Consider the following 26,653-nt stretch of genomic DNA (forward strand, 5'->3'; position numbering starts at 1 on the left):
CAGTGCTCATCGACTTCAAGAGATCAATACTGAAATAGCAATGATGAGAAAAGTAGTACTCCAAAATAGAATGGCCCTTGACATTCTCACTGCAGCTCAAGAAGGTACTTGTGTCATAGTAAAATCTGATTGCTGACAAAATCTATATTCCTGACAATAGTGCTAACATTAAAATCTATGGTAATCATATGCAGCATGTACCATTTCACCTTAATGGACCTGTTGCCTCCTTAAATGATTATGAGTAAATGGTTTTCCTTTTTGGATGGATGGTGGAAAAAATTGCTACTCTATTTTGGAATCTGTACATTCTTCATCATTTCTATTATTATAGCTGTAAAAGGCTGTTTTGCTTTAGTTCAATGCATTTTATATATGAAATCCTGTACTTCAAAACCATTTGACCCTTCACATAAAATCATGATAGTTTGTTTTTCCCCCACGTGTCTGTCAGTTTATCATACTGTGGGGGCTTGTGTGTTGCTGTGATGCTGGAAGCTATGCCACCGGTGTTCAGATACCAGCAGGGTCACCAAAGGAGGACAGGTTTCAGCTGAGCTTCCAGACTAAGACAGACTAGGAAGAAGGACCCAGGAGTCTACTTCTGAAAAACATTAACCAGTGAAAACCTTTTGAATAGCAGTGGAACATTGTCACACATACTGCTGGAAGATGAGCCCCCCAGGTTGGAAGGCACTCAGAAGATGACTGGGGGATAGGTGACTCCTCAAAGTAGAGTCGATCTTAATGATGTGGATGGAGTAAAGCTTTTGGGACCTTCATTTGCTGATGTGGCAAGACTCAAAATGAGAAGAAACAGCTGCAAACATCCGTTAATAATCAGAACCTGGGATGTATGAAGTATGAATCTAGGAAAATTGGAAATTGTCAAAAATGAAATGGAATACATAAACATCGATATCCTAGGCATTAGTGAGCTGAAATGGACTGGCATTGGCCATTTTGAATCAGACAATCATATAGTCTACTATGTTGGGAATGACAACTCAAAGAGGAATGGTTTTGCATTCATTGTCAAAAAGAACATTTCAAGATCTATCCTGAAGTACAATGCTGTCAGTGATAGGATAATATCCATACACCTACAAGGAAGACCAGTTAATACAAATATTATTCAAATTTATGCACCAAACACTAGGGACAAAGATGAAGAAACAGAAGGTTTTTATCAGCTGCTGCAGTCTGAAATTGATTGAACATGCAATCAAGATGCATTGATAATTACTGGTGATTGGAATGCAAAAGTTGGAAACAAAGAAGAAGGATTAGTAGTTGGAAAATATGGCCTTGGTGATAGAAAAATGCCGGAGATCGAATGATAGAATTTTGCAAAACCAATGATTTCTTCATTGCAAATACCTTCTTTCACCAACATAAACAGCAACTATACACATGGACTTTCGCCAGGTGGAACACACTGAAATCAAATTGACTACATCTGTGGAAAGAGATGATAGAAAGGCTCAACATCATCAGCCAGAACAAGCCCAGGGGCCAACTGTGAAACAGACCATCAATTGCTCATATGTAAGTTCAAGCTGAAACTGAAGAAAATCAGAGGAAGTCCAAGAGAGCCAAAATATGACCTTCCGTATATCCCACCTGAATTTAGAGACCTTCTCAAGAATAGATTTGACAAATTGAATACTAGTGACTGCAGACCAGACGAGTTGTGGAATGACAACAAGGACATTATTCATGAATAAAGCAAGTGGTCACTGAAAAGACAGGAAAGAAAGAAGAGACCAAGGTGAATGTCAGAGGAGACTCTGAAACTTGCTCTTGAGCACCGAGCAGCTAAAGCAAAAGGAAGAATTGATGAAGTAAAAGAACTGAACAAAAGATTTCAAAGGACAGCTCGAGAAGACAAAGTAAAGTATTATAATGACATGTGCAAAGAGCTGGAGATGGAAAACCAAAAGAGAAGAACACGCTCAGCGTTTCTCAAGCTGAAAGAACTGAAGAAAAAATTCAAGCCTCGAGTTGCAATAGTGAAGGATTCCATGAGGAAAATATTAAACGATGCAGGAAGCATGAAAGAAGATGGAAGTAATACAGAGTCATTATACCAAAAAGAATTAGTCAATATTCAACCATTTCAAGAGGTGGCATATGATCAGGAACTGATGGTACTGAAGGAAGAAGTCCAAGCTGCTCTGAAGGCATTGGCGAAAAACAAGGCTTCAGGAATTGATGGAATACCTATTGAGATGTTTCAACTAACAGATGCAACGCTGGAGGTGCTCACTCATCTATGTGAAGAAATACGGAAGACAGCTTCCTGGCCAACTGACTGGAAGAGATACGTATTTATGCCTATTCCCAAGAAAAGTGATTCAACTGAATGCAGAAATTATAGAACAATATCATTAATATCACACACAAGCAAAATTTTGCTGAAGATCATTTAAAAGCAGCAGCAGCAGTATATCGACAGGGAACTGCCAGAAATTCAGGCGGGTTTCAGAAGAGGATGTGGAACCAGGGATATCATTGCTGATGTCAGATGGATCCTGACTGAAAGCAGAGAATACCAGAAGGATGTTTATCTGTGTTTTATTGACTATGCAAAGGCATTCGACTGTGTGGATCGTAATAAACTATGGATAACACTGCAAAGAATGGGAATTCCAGAACACTTAATTGTGCTCATGAGGAACCTTTACATAGATCAAGAGGCAGTTGTTCAGACAGAACAAGGGGGTACTGATTGGTTTGAAATCAGGAAAGCTGTGCGTCAGGGTTGTATTCTTTCACCATACCTATTTAATCTGTATGCTGAACAAATAATCTGAGAAGCTGGACTATATGAAGAAGAACCAGGCATCAGGATTGGAGGAAGACTCTTTGAGAACCTGTGTTATGCAGGTGACACAACCTTGCTTGCTGAAAGTGAAGAGGACTTGAAGCACTTACTAATGAAGATCAAAGACCACAGCCTTCAGTATGGATTACACCTCAATATAAAGAAAACAAAAAATTCTCACAACTGGACCAATGAGCAACATCATGATAAACGGAGAAAAGATTGAAGTTGTCAAGGATTTCATTTTACTTGGATCCACAATCAACAGCCATGGAAGCAGCAGTCAAGAAATCAAAAGATGCATTGCATTGAGCAAATCTGCTGCAAAGGACCTCTCCAAAGTGTTGAAGAGCAAAGATGTCACCCTGAAGACTAGGGTGCGCCTGACCCAAGCCATGGTATTTTCAATCACATCATATGCATGTGAAAGCTGGACAATGAATAAAGAAGACCAAAGAAGAGTTGATGTCTTTGAATTGTGGTGTTGGCAAAGAATATTGAATATACCATGGACTGCCAAAAGAACGAATAAATCTGTCTTGGCAGAAGTGTGGCCAAAATGCTCCTTAGAGGCAAGGAATGGCGAGACTGCGTCCTACATACTTTGGATATGTTGTCAGGAGGGATCAGTCCCTGGAGAAGGACATCATGCTTGGCAGAGTACAGGGTCAGTGGAAAAGAGGAAGACCCTCAATGAGGTGGATTGACACAGTGACTGCAACAATGTGCTCAAGCATAACAGCAATTGTAAGGATGGCACAGGACCGGGCAGTGTTTCGTTCTTTTGTGCATAGAGTCACTATGAGTCGGAACTGACTCAACGGCACCTAAAAACAACAACAACAGTTTGGTTTTGGGAAGAATGTGTCCATAACTAACTGAATTGGCTGGGGCCTCCTTCTTAGGCTCTGACTCATTCCTGACCAAATAGCTGACTGTTGTAGATTGAATTGTCTCCCCCAAAAATATGTGAATCAATTTGGCTAGGCCATGATTCCCAATGTTGTGTAGTTGTCCACTTTTTGTCATTTGATGTGATTTTCCTGTGTTGTAAATCCTACCTCTACGATATTAATGAAGTAGGATAGGCTTCAGCTATGTAATGAGACAGGACTCAACCTACAAGATTGGATTGTGTCCTGAGCCAATCTCTTTTGAGATACGAAAGAGAGAAGCAAGCAGAGAGACAGGGGGACATCATACCACCAAGAAAGTAGTGCCAGGAGCAGAGAGTATTCTTTGGTCCTGGGGTGCCTACCTGGATAAACTCCTAGCCCAGGGAAAAATTGATGAGAAGGACCTTCCTTCAGAGCTGAGAGAGAAAGACTTCCTCTGGAGCTGATGCCCTGAATTTGGACTTCTAGCCTACTCTACTGTGAGGAAATGAATGTCTCTTTGTTAAAGCCATCCACTTGTGATATCTCTGTTACAGCAGCACTAGATAGCTAAGACACAGGCCTTTACATTTCAAAGAACTTTAAGCTGAAGCTGATTTTATCTACAATTAACATTAACCCCCATACCTGACTCCTGTTTTTCTTGACATTTTTGGTTGGCCACCTATTAAAACTGGATCTTGGTTACATTCAGTTTTACAAACTGGATTAATTCTCTTAATCATTATAAAAATTATAATCAAGTGTTTTATGAAATGTTTTTCAAATACTTGTACTCACAATGCAACACAACTTCTATGCAAAAACTCATGTATTTTGAAGAGACGGCAATTCCTTAGGGAATACCTTGGCACTTCACTTTGATCAATGCCCCTCTCTACCAAGTATTCCTATTAATTTGGGTCTGCTCTTACACACCCCTTCTTAAAAGATCACAGAAGCAGAGGTCTAAGATATGGCACGGCGAAGACTTTGGTAGTATTGCCAGAGTATCTTCATGACAGCGATCAGGGAGTTAAAAGCTTATCAAAGTAAGTGGCCACCAATAAACAGATGATGTCCAGTTTCCTTTCATGGGAAGAATCTGGGGGTCTTAAAAGCCTATTTAGAACAGGCGGCCATCTAATTAACATGCCACCTAGTATAACTAACAAAAAAAAAACCCTCGAAGAAGACGAATTCCTCCTTTGTGGGCAACAGGAGACCTGCTTGCCCTGAAGATGAGGTACCACCACACACAGCAAGGTGAAGAGTTGATAAGTCCATGCAGAAGAAGGCACTCTTATAATAAGTTATCATTGAATTTCTATAGAAATTATTGATCAAATGGGGGAGAGCTGCGAAAGAGCTTTCAAAAAATCTAGGTGTTTGGCATAAAGAGAGGCTTCTACCAAAATTGCAGACTGGAGTCCATTTTTGCTGCTTAGTGTTTGTTCTGAGCTAAATTTAAAAAGTCAGCTAGCCAGCATACCTCAGGAAGCCTGCGGGCTCCCCTCCTCCGCTTTCCTTTCGCAGCATGATCCTAGGAAGAACATTCACTCAGGCTTGCCCTCAAGATTTCCATATATTAAGCTAAAGCAATGTTTTAGGGAGCCTGCAATTGTCTGGTGCCTGTTAAACTATAATTTTGTAAATGCTAGCCAATCAGAATTTTTTTTCCTTGTAAGTTCCAGGATTTTCTGTACTTAAACTCTGTGAAAAATTCCTTTCACTGGAGTACTTTGCAGAATCTTCTCAAAGTACCTCTCGATTCAGATCTCTTTGTTTCGTCAATAAGATCTTTGATTTAATTTTGACAGAAGCTCCAGTTTGTTCTTTTTTTTTTCTTTTCTTTTCTTTTCCATTTATTTATTTATTTTATTGTGCTGTAAGTGGAAGTTTAGAGTTCAGGTTAGTTTCTTATGCAGAAATTTATATACACATTGTTTTGTGACCCTAGTTGCTCTCCCTATAATTTGACAGGACACTCCTTTCCACCCCGGATTTCCCATGTCCATTCTACCAGCTCCTGTCCCTTTACGCCTTCTCATCTCACCTCCGAACAGTAGCCGCACATTTAGCTCATGCATCTACTTGAGCTAAGAAGCGCTCTCTTCAAGAGCACCATTTTGCATTTTATAGTCCAGTCTAATCTTTGTCTGACAAGTTGACCTCGGGAATAGTTTCAGCTCTGGGCTAACAGAGAGTCCGGGGGCCATGTCTTCCAGGGTCCCTCCAGTATCAGTCAGACCATTCAGTCTGATCTTTTTACTAGAATTTGAGTTCTGTACCCTACTTTTCTCCTGCTCCATCAGGGACAGTCTGTTGTGTTCACAGTCAGGGCGGTTGTTGGTGGTAGCTGGGCACGATCTAGTTCTTCTGGTCTCAGGCTGATGGAGTCTCTGGCTTATGTGGCCCTTCCTGTCTCTTGGACTCATATTTTTCTTGTGTCTTTGGTATGCTTACATTCTCCTTTGCTCCAAGTGGGCTGGGACAAATTGATGCATCTTAGATGGCCGCGTGCTAGCTTTTAAGACCCCAGACGCCACTCATCAAATTGGGATGTAGAGCATTTTCTTAATAAACTTTGTTATGCCAATTGACCTAGAAGCTCCCTGAAACCATGGTCCCAAGACCCCCACCTCTGTTACTCTGTCCCTCAAAGTGTTTGGTTGTATTAAGGCAACTTCTTAGCTTTTAGTTTAGTCCAGTTGTGCTGACTCCCCTGTGTTGCCTGTTGTCCTACCCTTCACCTAAGACAATTCTTGTCTACTATTTTGTCTACTATCTAGTTAGTGGATACCCCTCTCCCTCCCTCCCCACCGTCTTAACCAACAAAGAATGTTTTCTTCTGCGTTTAAACGTTTTCTTGAGTTCTTATGGTAGTGGTCTTATGCAATATTTGTCCTTTTGTGACTGATTTCACTCAGAATAATGCCTTCTAGATTAATCCATGCTATGAGCTGTTTCATAGATTCGTCATTGTTCTTAATCATTGTGTAGTACTCCATTGTGTGAATATACCATAATTTGCTTATCGATTCATCCATCGAGGGACACCTAGGTTGTTTCCATTTTTTTGTAATTGTGAACAGTGCCACAATGAATATGGGTGTGCATATATCTCTTCGTATAAGGGCTCTTATTTCTCTAGGATATATTCCAAGGAGTGGGATTGCTGGATTATATGGTACTTCTAGCTTTTTAAGGAAGCACCAAATCGATTTCCAAAGTGGTTGTACCATTTTACATCCCAATGAGCAGTGTGTAAGTGTTCCCGTCTCTCCACAACCCCTCAAACATTTATTATTCTGTTTTTTGGCTTAATGCTACCCTTGTTGGGGTAAGACGGTATCTCATTGTAGTTTTGATCTGCATTTTTCTAGTGGCTAATGATTGCGACCATTTCCTTATGTATGTGGTAGCGGCATGAATGTCTTCTTCTGTGAAGTGCCTGTTCACATTCTTTTTCCATTTTTTAATTGGTTTTTTTGTCTTTTTGTTGTTGAGCTTTTACTGTACCTTGTAGATTTTACAGATTAGACTCTGATTGGATATGTCTTAGCCAAAATTTTTTTCAAGTCTGGAGGTTGTCTTTTTAGTCTTTTGATAAAGTCTTTTGAGGAGATTATGTGTTTGATTTTTAGAAGATCTCAGTTGTCTAGTTTCTCTTTCAGTGTTTGTTTGGTTAGTAATGTTTTGTATTCTGTTTGCACGTATTAGGGCTCCTAGTGTTGTCCCTGTTTTTTCTTCCATGATCTTTATCGTTTTAGATTTTATATTAGGTCTTTGATTCATTTTGAGTTAGTTTTTGCACATGGTGTGAGGTATGGGTCTTGTTTCATTTTTTTTTTTTTTTTTGCAGATGGATATCCAGTTATGCCAGTACCATTTGTTAAAGAGACTGTCTCTTAGCCAATTAATGGATTTTGGGCCTTTGTAAACTATCAGCTGCTCATAGGAGGATGAATTTACATCTAGATTCTCAATTCTGTTCCATTGGTCTGAGCATCTGTTTTACCAGTACCAGGCCATTTTTACTACTGTGGCAGCATAATAGGTTCTAAAATCAGGTAGTGTGAGTCCTCCCACTTTTTCTTCTTCAGTAATGCTTTACTTATCCAGGGTCTCTTCACTTTCCATATGAAGTAGTAATTTCTCTCTCTGTCTCATTTAAAAAATGTCATTGGAGTTTGGATTGGGATTGCATTGTATCTATAGATGGCTTTGGGTACCTAGTAAAAAAACCTAGGTAGAAGAGACATTTTCACAATATTGAGTCTTTCCATCCATGAGCAAGGTATGTTTTTTCCGTTTATTTATGTCTTTCTGGTTTCTTGAAGTAGTGTCTTTTAGTTTTAGTTTTCTCCATATGAAAGATCTATGACTACATTTTTTAGTCCCTCTTTTTTGTTTTAATACTGTCATCTTTTACAAAATGGCGTCTCTCTCTGTTTTGAGTGTTCTTTTTATCTTGATTTATTTCTGTGACTTTCTTATCTGGGTTGATATCTGGTTGCTCTGTCCTGTATTCTGGTCTTGGTTGTTATCTGACGTTATTGATTTTCTAACTGGAGGGCTCCCTTTAGTATTTCTTGTAATTTTTGTTTGGTTTTTACAAATTCCTTAAACTTGTGTTTATCTGGAAATGCCCTAATTTCTCCATCATATTTGAGAGAGAGTTTTGCTGGATAGATTATTCTTGACTGGGATTTTCTTTTCCCCCGTTCAAGGCTTTATATATGTCATTCCATTTTATTGCCTGCATGGTTTCTGCTGAGTAATCCAAACTTAATCTTATTGATGCTACTTTGCAGATGACTCTTCGTTTATCCCTAGCTGCCTTAAATTTCTCTCTTTTTCTTTGGTTTTGGCAAGTTTGATTATAATATGTCTTGGTGACTTTCTTTTGGGACCTATCTTGTGTGGCGTTTGATGAGAATCTTGGATAGCTATCTTCTCATCTTTCGTGATATCAGGGAAGTTTTCTGCCAAAAAATCTTCAGCAATTTTTTCTGTATTTTCTGTTATCCCCCCCTGTTCTGGTACTTCCATCACTCGTAGGTTATTTCTCTTGATAGAGTCCCATATAATTCTTAGAGTTTCTTCACCTTTTTAAATTATTTTATCTGATCTTTCCTCAGATAAGTTGATGCCAAGTGCTTTATCTTCAATCTCACTAATTTCAACTACAATTGCCTTAATTCTGCTCCTGTGACTTTTTATTGAGTTGTCTAATTCCAAAATTTTATTGTTAATCTTCTGGATTTCTGTTTGCTGTCTCTCTATGGATTCTCGAAGTCTGTTAAATTTGTCATTGTGCTCTTCTATAACCTTCTTAAGTTCCTCAATATCTTTATATGTGTATACCTTGCCGTGTTCTGCATTTGGCTGATCTCCTTCCTGGTCTTTTGAAGAGCTCTGTATATTAGTCTTTTGTATTCTACCTCTGGTAATTCCAGGAAATTCTCTTCTTCAGGAAGATTTCTTGATTCTTGTATTGGGAGCTTGCTGAAACCATCATGGTCTGCGTCTTTATGAGACTTGATAGTCACTGTTGTCTCTGAACTATCAACAAATTATTATATTTATTTACTTTATGTTTGCTTACTGTGTCCTAGCTTCTTGTTTTGCTTTGTTTTGATATACCCAAATAGGCTGCTCATGTGAACTAGTTTGATTATTGGTGCCTTTGATGCTCTAAAGTCCTTTCACCAGGTGGTTAGATTTGTTACTAGGTATGTGAGCCCCCACCCCCAAAATACACAGAGTCATTATACCAGAAAGAATTAGTCAACATTCAACCATTTCAAGAAGTGGCATATGATCAGGAACTGATGGTACTGAAGGAAGAAGTCCAAGCTGCTCTGAAGGCATTGGTGAAAAACAAGTCTCCAGGAATTGATGGACTATCAACTGAGATGTTTCAACAAACAGATGCAGCGCTGGAGGTGCTCACTCGTCTATGCCAAGAAATATGGAAGACAGCTTCCTGACCAACTGATTGGAAGAGATCTATATTTATGCCTTTTCCCAAGAAAGGTGATCCAACCAAATGTGGAAATTATAGAACAATATCATTAACATCACACGCAAGCAAAATTTTACTGAAGATCATTCAAAAATGGCTGCAGCAGTATTTTGACAGGGAACTGCCAGAAATTCAGGCCAGTTTCAGAAGAGGACGTGGAACCAGGGATATCACTGCTGATGTCAGATGGACCCTGGCTGAAAGCAGAGACTACCAGAAGGATGTTTACCTGTGTTTTATTGACTATGCAAAGGCATTTGACTGTGTGGATCATAACAAACTATGGATAACACTGCGAAGAATGGGAATTCCAGAACATTTAATTGTGCTCATGAGGAAACTTTACATAGATCAAGAGGCAGTTGTTCAGACAGAACAAGGGGATACTGATTAGTTTAAAATCAGGAAAGCTGTGCATCAGGGTTATATTCTTTCACCATACCTGTTTAATCTGTATACTGAACAAATAATCCAAGAAGCTGAACTATATGAAGAAAAATGGGCATCAAGATTGGAGGAAGACTCATTAATAACCTGCGTTATGCAGATGACACGACCTTGCTTGCTGAAAGTGAAGAGAACTTGAAGCACTTACTTAATGAAGATCAAAGACCACAGCCTTCAGTAGGGATTACACCTCAACATAAAGAAAACAAAAATCCTCACAACTGGACCAATGAGTAACATCATGATAAATGGAGAAAAGATTGAAGTTGTCAAGGATTTCATTTTACTTGGGTCCACAATCAGCAGCCTTGGAAGCAGCAGTCAAGAAATCAAAAGACGCATTTCACTGGGCAAATCTGCTGCAAAGGACCTCTTCAAAGTGTTGAAGAGCAAAGATGTCACCTTGAAGACTAAGGTGCACCTGCCCCAAGCCATGGTAATTTCAATTGCATCATATGCATGTGAAAACTGGACAAAGAATAAGGAAGACCGAAGAAGAGTTGACGCCTTTGAATTGTGGTGTTGGCATAGAATATTGAATATACCATGGACTGCCAAAAGAACGAACAAATCTGTCTCAGAAGAAGTACAACCAGAATGCTCCTTAGAGACAAGGATGGCGAGACTGTGTCTTACATACTTTGGACATGTTGTCAGGAGGGATCAGTCCCTGGAGAAGGACATCATGCTTGGCAGAGTACCGGGTCAGCGGAAAAGAGGAAGGCCCTCAACGAGGTGGATTGACACAGTGGCTGCAACAACGAGATCAAGCATAACAATGATTGTAAGGATGGTGCAGGACTGGGCAGTGTTTCGTTCTGTTGTGCATGGGGTCGCTGTGAGTCAGAACTGACTCGATGGCACCCAACTACAGCAACACGTGAGCCAGGATTCTGCTTAGTTTTCTTTTATGGATGCAGCTCCGGTGTCCAGATAGTCGGTCACCAAGTGTGTGGTGGAAGCTCTTACTTTCAGTTGTAGATGGGCAGTAGGATTGGAGTAGGCAAAGGTATCTGGTTGCAGTAGGGGTTCACACACTAAGCAATGCCGGGGGCTGACGGCTGCCCCTGAGTGTCTCGAGGCAAGCACGTCCCTGTATCCTAGCATGTGTAAGTGGGTGGGTTTTGCGGTAGGACCATGGGCCTCCAATCCTGTTGGCTTTAAGGATTGAAAGGCACCACATATTCTTGAACCCCTGTTGCAGGTAGCTAGGTGGCATGGCTGGAACAACCAGTCCTCTGGCCCCTTGTGTGGGTAAGTGAGGACCCTGTTAATGGGCAGAGCAGTGTCAAATGTCACAAAGATGCCACTCCACCATATAGCTGATACAGTGAAGTTAGGCTTCAGGTATATACCCTGTTGTAGTGTGCTAATGAGGGCCTACACTGTTGAAATGGGCCCATATAGGCCTATGCAGGGGTGAAAGACATTCAAAGTCCATGGACCCCTTAAGCCTATACCTAGGCAAAGGAGCTCTACCTTCCCTGAGTTCCTGGCTTAGGAGATCTGTCAGATTAGTTTTTTCCTGTTTGTTAATTCATTTCCTCTCCCAGGCTTGGAGAATGGCTCAGGGTTCGTGACAGACCCTATTTCCAGTCCAGGGGAAGTGGCAATGGGCAATCACTGAAGCTGGGCCAGGAGCTGGTGCTGAGTGGGGAGGGAGAGACTTTCTTCCCACACAGGGTGTTTTTTAACCACGTGGTAGGTTAGATGCATGTACTTATCTTTTGCTGATTGAGGGACACTTTTCACTGGTTCTGGAGGGTTGAACAGACTCTTTGCAGCTCAGTCTCTCTCAATATGGAAAATGTGTTCTGATGACACTGCTTGCCTCACCAAGCTTGTCAGTTGATTGGTCTGGCCTGAAGAGTGCTGTTGCTTGCCAAATCGGGTCTGTGAACTCCTTGTGCTCCTGAACTGTCTTTCCCTCCCCTTGCCACTCAGTCTGATTCCTTAAATTTGCCTTTGATGTTCAGAGCTCCTAGATTGCCATATATAATCAATTCACTTGTTTTCTTGGGTCTTTGTTGTTAGAGAAACCACCAGAAGAGTCTGACTACCCCCCCAGCTTTGCTCCACCCTCTCCAGTTTGCTCTTAACAAGGATTTAGTTACGTAAAATTTATCTATTTACTAATTCTTCCCTCACTATATTATGAAGTATTTGTAAGGAGGCACCATGTTTTATTGATCTTTCTATCACCATTTTTAATTCAGTACCTAGAAAACAGAAGGTGGTCCATAAAAGTGTTTATTTACATTAGTCAATCAGTCCTTTGAATTGATAACTACTGCACAATATAACTACAGTGTAAGAACACAGAAGGAGCAAATATAAAAGATGTAGAGATTAAAAATTTCTCAGAGACAATAAAAAGCTAAAACAATAGAGAAGTCCTCATGTAATTTTAACAGCTCTGTCTTTAGAATTTTGCTAATACTTATTCATCCAACAGTGATTAATTTTCGCTGGTAAAGTCCCCACGGAATAACTTATCATTTTGATGAGTTACTAGGTGGAATTTTTATTTACTCCATTTGTGCAGTCAATCAGCAATGTTCATTCCTTACCCAGGTCATAACTAGCACATTACTATCTCCATAGCAAATATTAATCAGCGAATATTCTACTATGGTGCCTGAACACCATGAGCTCAATTATGCTGAATTATGATGCACATTAATAAAGTAGAACTCTCCAGAGACTGTTGATATATGGCAGTCGTAATTTTGCTTTAACTGATCATAACGTTAAATTGGATTAAGGTGAAAAACACCCCTTAAATAAATAAGTGAAGGCTTACTATGCTTGAATCATCTCAATTTAGAAATTAATGTGTTAACATGGCTTGTGAGTCGCTGCCTGGCTTCTTCAAATCAACCCGCATGATGGAAGTAGGATGTGCTCCCTCTATATTCTACTGCTGCCCTCTGGCTGATAAAACCTGCTGCCAAGAATAAGAGATTAGTTAACATTCAACATATGTTAATTAATGTACTTTATTAAAATGTGTTACTGTTGCCTTTCATTCATTCTTAGTACTTAATTCATTGTTGTAGGAGATAGAATAAAACCATTAGGGCTTTCCAAACAGTCATCAAACCTCACCCAGCTGAGTTAGGTTTAAGATAGCAGAATCTTTGTTGTTTAAAATAATTATTTTTCCTCAATATGTGGTAAACCATAATTTAAAAATTTATTATATCAAAAGGATAAGAGAAATATGTTTACAAACTATGTGAAAGGTTAAACCTAGGATGTTTTATTGAGTAATTTTGAAATACTCTGTGATAAAAAGAGATTAAATATTGTAAATTTACAATGATTGGGAAGCCATTTAAGTGTGTGATATACACATATAGGCACACTATAGAACTTTATTAATCAATCTAGTTTGTTCCTTCTATAAAACATGCAGACTAATACCCATTGAAGGCTGAAAACTTTGTGTTAATGGACTTTGAAATACTCCATTGACATCTATTCCCACTAGATAAATGATTATGGTTACTAAGAGTTAACTGTGTTAGTTCCTAAATCTTTTAATCAGTGTAGGGTATGCAATTCTGTGGACAAAGTGAGTCCCAAATCTCAGTGACTTAACAATACAAAAGTTTATTTCTTACTTATGCAAAATCAGCTACATTTTGGGTGACACTTTAGACAACTGTCCTCCATATGTGACTCAAAGATAAAGATAGTTCCCATTATGACATTACATGTTGCCATCTTGTCATTCACACTGCCTTTTCAACATGTGGCTTTAAGGATGCTGAGACAAAAGAAGAGAGAACATGAAGAATTTACAGATTCTGTATTCTTCCTAGAGAAATTTACACATTTTCTCTTTCAACTCATTATCCAAAGCTATTTTAGTCACATAATGGAGTCTCTGGGTGGTGCAAACGATTAAAAACTTGGCTGCTAACAGAAAGCTTGAAGGACTGAGTTCACCCAGTCCTTCAAGAAAGGCTTGGTGATCTACTTAAAAAAAAAATTAACCATAGAAAACCACATGGAACACAGTTGTGCTCTGACATACATGTGGTCACCATGAGTTGTAGTCTACTAGATGGCAACTGGTTTCTGATTTAGTCACATGATGTTGTTGTTAGGTGCCCTCGAGTTGATCCTAATCATAGCCACCCCATGCACAACAGAACGAAACACTGCCCAGTCCTGAGCAATCCTCACATTCGTTGTTATGCTTGAGCTCATTGTTGCAGCCACTGTGTCAATCCACCTCGTTGAGGGCCTTCCTCTTTTCCGCTGACCCGGTACTCTGCCAAGCATGATGTCCTTCTCCAGGGACTGATCCCTCCTGACAACATGTCCAAAGTATGTCAGACCCAGTCTTGCCATCCTTGCTTCTAAGGAGCATTCTGGTTGTACTTCTTCTAAGACAGATTTGTTCGTTCTTTTGGCAGTCCATGGTATATTCAATACTCTTCACCAATATCACAATTGAAAGGCCTCAATTCTTCTTCGGTCCTCTTTATTCATTGTCTAGCTTTCACATGCATATGATGTGATTGAAAATACCATGGCTTGGGTCCGGCGAACCCTAGTCTTCAAGAAGATATCTTTTCTCTTCAACACTTTAAAGAGGTCCTTTGCAGCAGATTTACCCAATGCAATGCACCTTTTGATTTCTTTTTTTTAAATTTTTATTAAGCTTCAAGTGAACATTTACCATTCCAATCAGTCTGTCACATGTAGGTTTACATACATCTTACTCCCTTCTCCCACTTGCTCTCCCCCTATTGAGTCAGCCCTTACAGTCTCTCGTTTCGTGCCAATTTTACCTTCTTCCCTCTCTCTCTATCTTCCCATCCCCCCTCCAGTCAAGAGTTGCCAACACACTCTCCCGTGTCCACCTGATTTAATTAGCTCACTCTTCATCAGTATCTCTCTCCCCCCCACTGACCAGTCCTTTTCATGCCTGATGATTTGTCTTCGGGGATGGTTCCTGTCCTGTGCCATCAGAAGTTCTGGGGAGCATTGTCTCTGGGATTCCTCTAGTCGCAATCATACCATTAGGTGTGGTCTTTTAATGAGAATTTGGGGTCTGCATCCCATTGGTCTCCTGCTCCCTCAGGAGTTGTCTGTTGTGTTCCCTGACAGGGCAGACATCGATTGTGGCTGGGCACCAACTAGTTCTTCTGGTCTCAGGATATTGTAGGTCTCTGGTTCAAGTGGCCCTTTCTGTCTCTTGGGTTCTTAGTTGTCATGTGACCTTGGTGTTCTTCCTTTGCCTTTGCTCCCGGTGGGTTGAGACCAATTAATGTATTTTAGATGGCTGCTTGTTGGCATTTAGGACTCCAGGTGCCACAATTCAAAGTGGGATGCAGAGTGTTTTCATAATAGAATTGTTTTGCCCATTGATTTAGAAGTCCTCTCAAACCAAGTTCCCCAGACCCCAGCCCCTGCTTCGCTATCCTTTGAAGCTTTCATTTTATCTCGGAAACCTCTTTACTTTTAATCCTGTCCAATTAGGCTGACCTTCCTTGTTTTGAGTGTTGTCTTTCCCTTCACCCAAAGCAGTTCCCATCTACAGATTGATCGATAAAAAGCCCTCTCCCTCCCTCCCTCCCTCCCTCCCCCCTTTGTAACCACAAAAGTATGTGTTCTTTTCCGTTTTTTCTATTTCTCAAGATCTTATAATAGTGGTCTTATACAATATTTGTCCTTTTGCAACTGACTCATTTCACTCAGCATAATGCCTTCCAGATTCCTCCATGTTATGAAATGTTTCAGAGATTCGTCACTGTTCTTTATCGATGCGTAGTATTCCATTGTGTGAATATACCACAATTTATTTACCCATTCGTCCGTTGATGGACATCTTGGTTGCTTCCAGCTTTTTGCTATTGTAAACAGAGCTGCAATAAACATGGGTGTGCATATATCTGTTTGTGTGGAGGGTCTTGTATTTTTAGGGTACATTCCGAGGAGTGGGATTTCTGGGTTGTATGGTAGTTCTATTTCTAACTGTTTAAGATAACGCCAGATGGATTTCCAAAGTGGTTGTACCATTTTACAACCCCACCAGCAGTGTAAGAGAGTTCCAGTCTCTCCGCAGCCTCTCCAACATTTATTATTTTGTGTTTTTTGAATTAATGCCAGTCTAGTTGGTGTCAGATGGAATCTCATCGTAGTTTTAATTTGCATTTCTCTAATGGCTAATGATCGAGAGCATTTTCTCATGTATCTGTTGGCTGCCTGAATATCTTCCTTAGTGAAATGTGTGTTCATATCCTTTGCCCACTTCTTGATTGGGTTGTTTGTCTTTTTGTGGTTGAGTTTTGACAGAATCATGTAGATTTTAGAGATCAGGCGCTGGTCGGAGATGTCATAGCTGAAAATTCTTTCCCAGTCTGTAGGTGGTCTTTTTACTCTTTTGGTGAAGTCTTTAGATGAGCATAGGTGTTTGATTTTTAGGAGCTCCCAGTTATCTGGTTTCTCTTCATCATTTTTGTTAATGTTTTGTATTCTGTTTATGCCCTGTATTAGGGCTCCTAAGGTAGATCCTATTTTTTCTTCCATGATTTTTATCGTTTTAGTCTTTATGTTTAGGTCTTTGATCCACTTGGAGTTAGTTTTTGTGCATGGAGTGAGGTATGGGTCCTGTTTCATTCTTTTGCAAATGGATATCCAGGTATGCCAGCACCATTTGTTAAAAAGACTATTATTTCCCCAATTGACTGACACTGGTCCTTTGTCAAATATCAGCTGCTCATACATGGATGGATTTATATCTGGATTCTCAATTCTGTTCCATTGGTCTATGTGCCTGTTGTTGTACCAGTACCAGGCTGTTTTGAATACTGTAGCTATATAATAGGTTCTGAAATCAGGTAGGGTGAGGCCTCCCACTTTCTTCTTCTTTTTCAGTAATGTTTTGCTTATCCGGGGGTTCTTTCCTTTCCATATGAAATTAGTGATTTGTTTCTCTATTCCCTTAAAGTATGACAATGGTATTTGGATTGGAAGTGCGTTGTATGTATAAATGGCTTTTGGTAGAATAGACATTCTTACTATGTTAAGTCTTCCTATCCATGAGCAGGGTATGTTTTTCCATTTAAGTGTGTCCTTTTGAGTTTCTTGTAGCAGAGTTTTATAGTTTTCTTTGTATAGGTCTTTTACATCCTTGGTAAGATTTATTCCTAAGTATTTTATCTTCTTGGGGGCTACTGTGAATGGTATTGATTTGGTTATTTCCTCTTCGGTGTTCTTTTTGTTGATGTAGAGGAATCCAAGTGATTTTTGTATGTTTATTTTATATCCTGAGACTCTTCCAAACTCTTCTATTAGTTTCAGTAGTTTTCTGGAGGATTTCTTAGGGTTTTCCATGTATACTATCATGTCATCTGCAAATAGTGATAGCTTTACTTCCTCCTTACCAATCTGGATACCCTTTATTTCTTTGTCTAGCCTAATTGCCCTGGCTAGGACTTCAAGTACGATGTTGAATAAGAGCGGTGATAAAGGGCATCCTTGTCTGGTTCCCGTTCTCAAGGGAAATGCTTTCAGGTTCTCTCCATTTAGAGTGATATTGGCCGTTGGCTTTGCATATATGCCCTTTATTATGTTGAGGAGTTTTCCTTCAATTCCTATTTTGGTGAGAGTTTTTATCATAAATGGGTGTTGGACTTTGTCAAATGCCTTTTCTGCATCACTTGATAAGATCATGTGGTTTTTGTCTTTTGTTTTATTTATGTGATGGATTACATTAATGGTTTTTCTGATATTAAACCAGCCTTGCATACCTGGTATAAATCCCACTTGATCAGGGTGAATTATTTTTTTGATGTGTTGTTGGATTCTATTGGCTAGAATTTTATTGAGGATTTTTGCATCTATGTTCATGAGGGATATAGGTCTATAATTTTCTTTTTTTGTAATGTCTTTACCTGGTTTTGGTATCAGGGAGATGGTAGCTTCATAGAATGAGTTGGGTAGTAATCCGTCTTTTTCTATACTTTGAAATACCTTCAATAGTAATGGTGTTAAGTCTTCTCTGAAGGTTTGGTAGAACTCTGCAGTGAAGCCATCTGGGCCAGGACTTTTTTTTGTTGGGAGTTTTTTGATTACCGTTTCAATCTCTTTTTTTGTTATGGGTCTATTTAGTTGTTCTACTTCTGAATGTGTTAGTTTAGGTAAGTAGTATTGTTCCAAGAATTTATCCATTTCTTCTAGGTTTTCAAATTTGTTAGAGTACAATTTTATGTAGTAATCTGATATGATTCTTTTGATTTCATTTGGTTCTGTTGTGATGTGGTCCTTCTCGTTTCTTATTCGGGTTATTTGTTTCCTTTCCTGTTTTTCTTTAGTCAGTCTAGCCGATGGTTCATCAATTTTGTTAATTTTTTCAAAGAACCAGCTTTTGGCTTTGTTAATTCTTTCGATTGTTTTTCTGTTCTCTAATTCATTTAGTTCAGCTCTAATTTTTATTATTTGTTTTCTTCGGGTGCCTGATGGATTCTTTTGTTGCTCACTTTCTATTTGTTCAAGTTGTAGGGACAGTTCTCTGATTTGGGCTCTTTCTTCTTTTTGTATGTGTGCATTTATCGATATAAATTGGCCTCTGAGCACTGCTTTTGCTGTGTCCCAGAGGTTTTGATAGGAAGTATTTTCATTCTCGTTGCTTTCTAAGAATTTCCTTATTCCCTCCTTGATGTCTTCTATAACCCAGTCTTTTTTCAGGAGGGTATTGTTCATTTTCCAAGTATTTGATTTCTTTTCCCTAGTTTTTCTGTTATTGATTTCTAGCTTCATTGCCTTGTGGTCTGAGAAGATGCATTGTAATATTTCGATGTTTCGGATTCTGGAAAGATTTGTTTTATGCCCTAATATGTGGTCTATTCTAGAGAATGTTCCATGTGCGCTAGAAAAAAAAGTATATTTTGCAGCAGTTGGGTGGAGAGTTCTGTATAAGTCAATGAGGTCAAGTTGGTTGATTGTTGTAAGTAGGTCTTCCGTGTCTCTATTGAGCTTCTTACTGGATGTCCTGTCCTTCTCCGAAAGTGGTGTGTTGAAGTCTCCTACTATATATGTGGAGGTGTCTATCTCACTTTTCAATTCTGTTAAAATTTGATTTATGTATCTTGCAGCCCTGTCATTAGGTGCGTAAATATTTAATATGGTTATGTCTTCCTGATCAATTGTCCCTTTTATCATTACATAGTGTCCTTCTTTATCCTTTGTGGCGGATTTAAGTCTAAAGTCTATTTTGTCAGAAATTAATATTGCTACTCCTCTTCTTTTTTGCTTATTGTTTGCTTGATATATTTTTTTCCATCCTTTGAGTTTTAGTTTGTTTGTGTCTCTAAGTCTAACGTGTGTCTCTTGTAGGCAGCATATAGATGGATCGTGTTTTTTTATCCAGTCCGTGACTCTCTGTCTCTTTATTGGTGCATTTAGTCCATTTACATTCAGCGTAATTATAGATAAGTAAGTTTTTAGTGCTGTCATTTTGATGCCTTTTCATGTGTGTTGTTGGCCATTTCATTTTTCCACATGCTTTTTTGTGCTGAGACGTTTTTCTTAGTAGCTTGTGAGATCCTCATTTTCTTAATGTTTAACTTTGTGTTTATTGAGTCGTTACGTTTTTCTTGGCTTTTTTCTTGAGTTATGGAATTGATATTCCTTTTTGTGGTTACTTTTTTATTTACCCCTATTTTTCTAAGTAAAAACCTAACTTGTATCCTTCTATTTCACCTTGTATCACTCTCCATCTGGCAGTTCAATGCCTCCTATATTTAGTCCCTCTTTTTGATTATTTTGATCGTTTATCTATTGATTTCCACGATTTCCTGTTGTGTGTATTATTTTGTTTATTTATTTATTTTTTAGAATTAGTCTTAATTTGTTTGTTTTTGTGCTTTCCCTGTTTGAGTTGCGTTGATATCAGGACTTTCTGTTTTGTGACCTTGTATTGTGCTGGTACCTGATATTATTGGTCATCTGGCCAAACAATCTCCTTTAGCATTTCTTGCAGTCTTGGTTTAGTTTTTGCAAATTCTCTAAACTTGTGTTTATCTGTAAATATCTTAATTTCTCCTTCATATTTCAGAGAGAGTTTTGCTGGATATATGATCCTTGGTTGGCAGTTTTTCTCCTTCGGTGTTCTGTATATGTCGTCCCATTCCCTTCTTGCCTGCATGGTTTCTGCTGAGTAGTCTGAACTTATTCTTATTGATTCTCCCTTGAAGGAAACCTTTCTTTTCTCCCTGGCTGCTTTTAAAATTTTCTGTTTGTCTTTGGTTTTGGCAAGTTTGATGATGATATGTCTTGGTGTTTTTCTTTTTGGATCAATCTTAAATGGGGTTCGATGAGCATCTTGGATAGATATCCTTTCTTCTTTCATGATGTCAGGGAAGTTTTGTGTCAGGAGTTCTTCAACTATTTTCTCTGTGTTTTCTGTCCCCCCTCCCTGTTCTGGGACTCCAATCACTCGCAAGTTATCCTTCTTGATAGAGTCCCACATAATTCTTAGGGTTTCTTCATTTTTTTTAATTCTTTTATCTGATTTTTTTTCAGCTATGTTGGTGTTGTTTCCCTGGTCCTCCAGAAGTCCCAGTCTACATTCTAATTGCTCGAGTCTGCTCCTCTGACTTTCTATTGCGTTGTCTAATTCTGTAATTTTATTGTTAATCTTTTGGATTTCTACATGCTGTCTCTCTATGGATTCTTGCAACTTGTTAATGTTTCCACTGTGTTCTTGAATAATCTTTTTGAGTTCTTCAACAGTTTTATCAGTGTGTTCCTTGGCTTTTTCTGCATTTATCCTAATTTCATTTGTGATATCTTTAAGCATTCTGTAAATTAGTTTTTTATATTCTGTATCTGATAATTCCAGGATTGTATCTTCATTTGGGAAAGATTTTGATTCTTTTGTTTGGGGGGTTGGAGAAGCTGTCATGGTCTGTTTCTTTATGTGGTTTGATATGGACTGCTGTCTCCGAGCCATCACTGGGAAACTAGATTTTCCAAGTAGTCAGCTAAAAAAAAATGCAGTCAGATCCCTATCTGAATTCTCTCTCTGGCTCCGGGTATTCGGATGTTAATGGGGTCGCCTGGGGAGGGTGGGGGAGGGATCTGAGAGCTAGGAGTGTAGCACCACAGAATATAGAGCTGAACACCACGTTCACGCTCCGCCCCCGTTCGCCAAAATCCGGGCTGGACGGGTCCCTGGCTAGGACACTGCTTTCCTTGCTCGGAAACCAGTCACTTCCTCCTGGGGACTTCCTCCGGTGCGCGGCACCGCTCGTGGGCACTGGCTGGGCATTTCCCGCACGAACGGGTGGGCCCGCCCCCAGGGTCTATTCAGGCGATTATAATTAGGTCCTGCGGTCACGCCCCACCTGTGCGCGTGCCCAAATCCCAGCGGGATGACTTCCGGGTTGAGACCCTGCTTTCCTTGTTCGGGCACCAGTCACTTCCTCCCCGGGACTTCTCCTTCCGGAGCGCCACACCTCTCGCGCAAACTGGTTTGGCGTCACCTGCACGGCCAGGTGGGCCTGCCCCCTGGGTCAATTCAGGGCAATAAAAATGGACTCCGCGCTCACGCCCCGCTCGTGCATGCGCCCAAGCCCCGGCAGGACGGCACCCCGTCTGGGACGCTACTTTCTGCGCTTCGGGACCAATCAGTTCCTCCCGGGGACTTCTCCTTCCGGTGTGCCACACCTCTCGCGCAAACTGGGAGGGCGTCAGTCGCACGACCAGGTGGTCCCGCCCCCTGGGTCAATTCAGGGTGATAAAAATGGACCCCGTGCTCATGCCCCGCCCACGCGCGTGCGCGCACGCCCAGATCCCAGCGGAATGGCTCCCCGTCTGGGATGCTGCTTTCCCTGTTTTGAGACCAGACACTTCCGGGGATTTCTCCCTCTGGTGTGCCGTGCCACACGCGCGGACTGGGTGTGTGTCCTCCCGCACGAACGTGTGGGCCCCGCCCTGGGGTCACTTTAGGGAAATATAGTTGACCCCCCCCCGCTCGCGCCCCGTCGGCTTCTCGCCTGACTCCCGGCGGGATGGCACCCCAGCTGGGACGCTGTTCTCCCCCCTCCCAGATCAGTCACTGCCTCCCGGGTGCTTCTCCCTCCGGCTGCACCCCTACGCCGCCCGCGTCAACCTGCTAGACTTCCTCCCGGGATGGGTTCGGGGGGGAAGGGGTGGGCCCCCTTTCTGTGCCATCTGCCCCCCTGGGCTCTGCCCCAGATCGAGCTCCGAAGGTCACCTGCCTGGTGCGCTGGCTCCTAGTTCTGAAAACAGTCGCTGTCTGCCCGTATTTGTTTGTTTTCCATCTCTAAGTCTGTGCTTGTTGTTCAGAGTTCGTAGATTGTTATGTATGTGATCGATTCCCTTGTTTTTCCGAGTCTTTGTTGCAAGAGGGATCCGCGGTAGCATCCACCTAGTCCGCCATCTTGGCCCCCGACTCCATCTTTTGATTTCTTGACTGCTGCTTCCATGGCTGTTGATTGTGGATCCAAGTAAAATGAAATCCTTGACAACTTCAATCTTTTCTCCGTTTATCATGATGTTACTCATTGGTCCAGTTGTGAGGATTTTTGTTTTCTTTATGTTGAGGTGCAATCCATACTGAAGGCTGTGGTCTTTGATCTTCATTAGTAAGCACTTCAAGTCCTTTTCACTTTCAGCAAGCAAGGTTGTGTCATCTGCATAACGCAGGTTATTAATGAGTCTTCCTCCAATCCTGATACCCCGTTCTTCTTCATATAGCCCAGCTTCTCCTATTATTTGCTCAGCATACGGATTGGATAGGTATGGTGAAAGAATACAACCCTGACACACACCCTTCCTGACTTTAAAACAATCAGTAACCTCTTCTTCTGTCTGACCAAGCCTCTTGATCTATGTAAAGGTTCCCCATGAGCATAATTAAGTGTTCTGGAATTCCCATTCTTCGCAATGTTATCCATAGTTTGTTATGATCCATACAGTCAAATGCCTTTGCATAGTCAATAAAACACAGGTAAACATCTTTCTGGTATTCTCTGCTTTCAGCCATCTGGCACCAATGATGATATTCCTTCTTCTACATCCTTTTCTGAATCCAGCTTGAACTTCTGGCAATCAGAATTACACTGAATTACACTGCAACCGGGGGTAGTGAATTCACATACATTTTCGAATGATATTTTTGAAATGTTTGTTGGTTTTCCGTACATATTTTCTTATAATTTTTTTGATCTCCTTCCAGGTAACGTCTTTCATAAATTGCCTCACGGTTTTATAAGAAAAACAGTAAAAGAGGCATTGAATTTTCAAAGGCCTATGTTTTTGATTTTCAAAGATTTAGGGAGTGTAAAAAAAAATGTTTTTGATTTTCAAAGACTTAGGGAGTGTTAGGGAGTGTAAGTAATACTAATTCTTGGGGAAAAATGATGTTTTAAGAATGTTGTCTGCACTTAATATTAGATAAAGAATCACCGATTGTTGTCATAAAAGGAGGTACAGAGGGGAATTTAAAAGGAAGAAATTTGGATTATACATTGGTATGACCCTGAGAACAGGAAGTAGGAAGTAGCATGGTATGACCCTGAGAACAGGAAGTAGCATCTTTCCACATTGCGTTGCTTATACCCCTGAGTTTGCAGACTTGTGTTACTCTTATAAACATAATTATGATCATGTAATCTTTAAAACCATCAATTATAAAATGTTTGGATTAAAAAAAAAACATAATTCTTATCATGACCTACAATGCATTCGTAATATGGCATCTGGTTCCTTCTACAGTCTAATTTTGTCCTAATATATCCCTGACCTCAGGGGCCCTAGCCAGACTCCCTTCATGGTACAAATGGTTAATGCCCTCTGCTACTAACTGAAAGGCTGGAAGCTCATGTCTACCCAGAGGCTCCTTGAAAGAAAGGTCTGGCAATCCACTTTGGAAAAATGAGCCATTGAAAACCCAATGGAGTAGCGTTCTACTCTGACACGTACAGTCTCACCATGAGTCAGAATCAATTCTGTGTGTATCCTTGGCCTCGATGTTCCAGAGTGTAACATGAGAGTAATTTCTTTGGCTGGCCCAGATCTGAATAACCTCTCAGAAGCTTCTAATAATAAGCAAATTCTCAAAAATTTTGTCTAAATTTTTTATTTGTGGATTTAGCAGAGTATTTTCCCTTGAGAGAAATTGACTTAACATTTTTCTCCAATCCATTCCTTCCTTAAGTGTACATTTGTGAAATCGTGATACTCTTTAGATTTACTCATTATGTTTAAATTTCATTACTTCAACTCTTAGTTTTTTGTTTTTCTTGCCCATTAGTTAGATGCCCTTGAGTCAGTTATGACTCATAGTGATTCTATGTACTACAGATAGAAACAATGCCCAGTCCCATGTCATACTCACAGTGCTTGCTGTGTTTGAACCCATCATTTCAACAACTGTGTCAATCCATCTCGTGGAGGGTCTTCCTTTTTTTTATTGACCCTCTACTTTACCAAGCATCATGTGCTTTTCCAGGAACTTGTTCCTCCTGATAACATGTCCAAAGTACGTGAGATGAAGTCTCACCATCCACTCTTCTAATGAGCAGCCTGATTTTACTTCCTCCCAGACAGATTTATTTGCTCTTCTCACAGTCAATGGTATATTTAATATTCTTCACCAACACCTTGATTCAAAAGTAACAATTCTTCTTTGAACTTCCTTATTCATTGCCCAGCTTTCCCATGCGTATGAGGTGATTGAAAATGTCGTGGCTTGGGTCAAGCACACATTAGTCTTCCAAGTGATATCTTTGCTTTTTAATACTTTAAAGAGGTATTTTGCACCAGATTTGCCCAAAGAAATACCTCATTTGAATTCTTGACTGCTGCTTCCATGAGTGGTGACTGTGGATCTAAGTAAAATGAAATCCTTGACAAATTCAAACTTTTCTCCATTTTTCAGGATATCGCTTATTGGTCCAGTTGTGAGAATTTTTGTATTTTCTTTTTTTTTATGCTGAGGTGTAAATCATACTGAAGGCTGTGGTCTTTGATCTTCATCAGTAAGTGCTTCACGTCTTCACTTTCAGCAAGCAAGGTTGAGTCAGGTGCATATCACAGGTTGTTAATGAGTCTCCAATCCTGATGCTGAGTTCTTCATATATTCCAGCTTCTAGGTTTATTTGCTCAGTATGCAGATTGAATAAGGATGGTGGAAGAATACAAACTCTATGCAAACCTTTCCTGATTTTAAACCACGCAGTATCCTCTTGTTCTCTTTGAATGACTGCCTCTTTGTCTATGTACAGTTTCCTCAGGAGCACAATTAAGTGTTCTGGAATTCTCATTCTTTGTAACGTTACCCATAATTTGTTATGATCTACACAGTCGAATGTCTTTGCATAGCCAATTGAACACAGGTAAACATCTTTCTGGTATTCTCTGCTTTCAGCCATCTGACACCAATGATGATATCCCTTCTTCTACATCCTTTTCTGAATTCAGCTTGAACTTCTGGCAATCAGTGTATTGCTGCAACCACTTTTGAATGTTCTCAAAATTTTACTTGCACGGGGTATTAATGATACTGTTAGATAATTTCTTCATTCTGTTGAATCACCTTTCTTTGGAGTGGGCAAAAATATTGATCTCTGTCAGTTGAGAAGGTAGCTGTCTTTCAAATTTCTTGGCAGAGATGAGTGAGGACCTCCAGCGCTGCATCTGTTTGTCGAAACATCTCATTTGGTATTCTGCCTTTTTCTTTGCCAAAGCCTTTAAGGAAGGTTGGATTTCTTCCTTCAACACCTCCAGAAATGGTTGAATGTCAACCAGTTCTTTTTGGTACAGTGACTTTGTGTATTCTTTCCACATTCTTTTGATGCTTCCTTCATCGTTCAATATTTTGCTCATAGAACCCTTCCATATTGCATCTTAAGGCTTTAATTTTTTCTTCGGTTCTTTCAGCTTGAGAAATGCCGAGCCTGTTCTTCCCATATATATTTCTAACTCCAGGTTTTGTACATTCTCACTATAATACTTTACTTTGTATCCTCAAGCTTCCTTTTGAAATCTTCTATTCAGCTCTCTTAGGCCATCATTTCTTCCATTCACTTAAGCTGCTGTACATTACAGAGCAAATTTCAGAGTCTCGTTCATTTTGGTCATCCATCTTAGTCTTTCCTTTCTTTCCTATCATGTTAATGACCTTTTGTTTTCTTCACATGTAATGTCCTTGATGTCATCTCTCAACTCAGCTGGACTTCAGACATCAGTGGTCAGTGTCTCAAATTTGTTTTTGAGGTGGTTTCCAATCAGGTGGGATACACTCAAGTTTGTATATTGGGTCTCATGGACGTGTTTTAATTTTCTTCAGCTTCAACATGAACTTGAATATGAGCGATTGATGGCCTGTTCCACAGTCAGCCCTGGCCTTGTTCTTACTGATATTGAGTTTCTCTACCATCTCTTTCCACAGAAGTAGTCAATTTGATTCCTGTGTATTCCATCCAG

Source organism: Loxodonta africana, chromosome 2 (assembly GCF_030014295.1).
Source record: "Loxodonta africana isolate mLoxAfr1 chromosome 2, mLoxAfr1.hap2, whole genome shotgun sequence".
In the NCBI taxonomy this organism is placed as follows: Eukaryota; Metazoa; Chordata; class Mammalia; order Proboscidea; family Elephantidae; genus Loxodonta; species Loxodonta africana.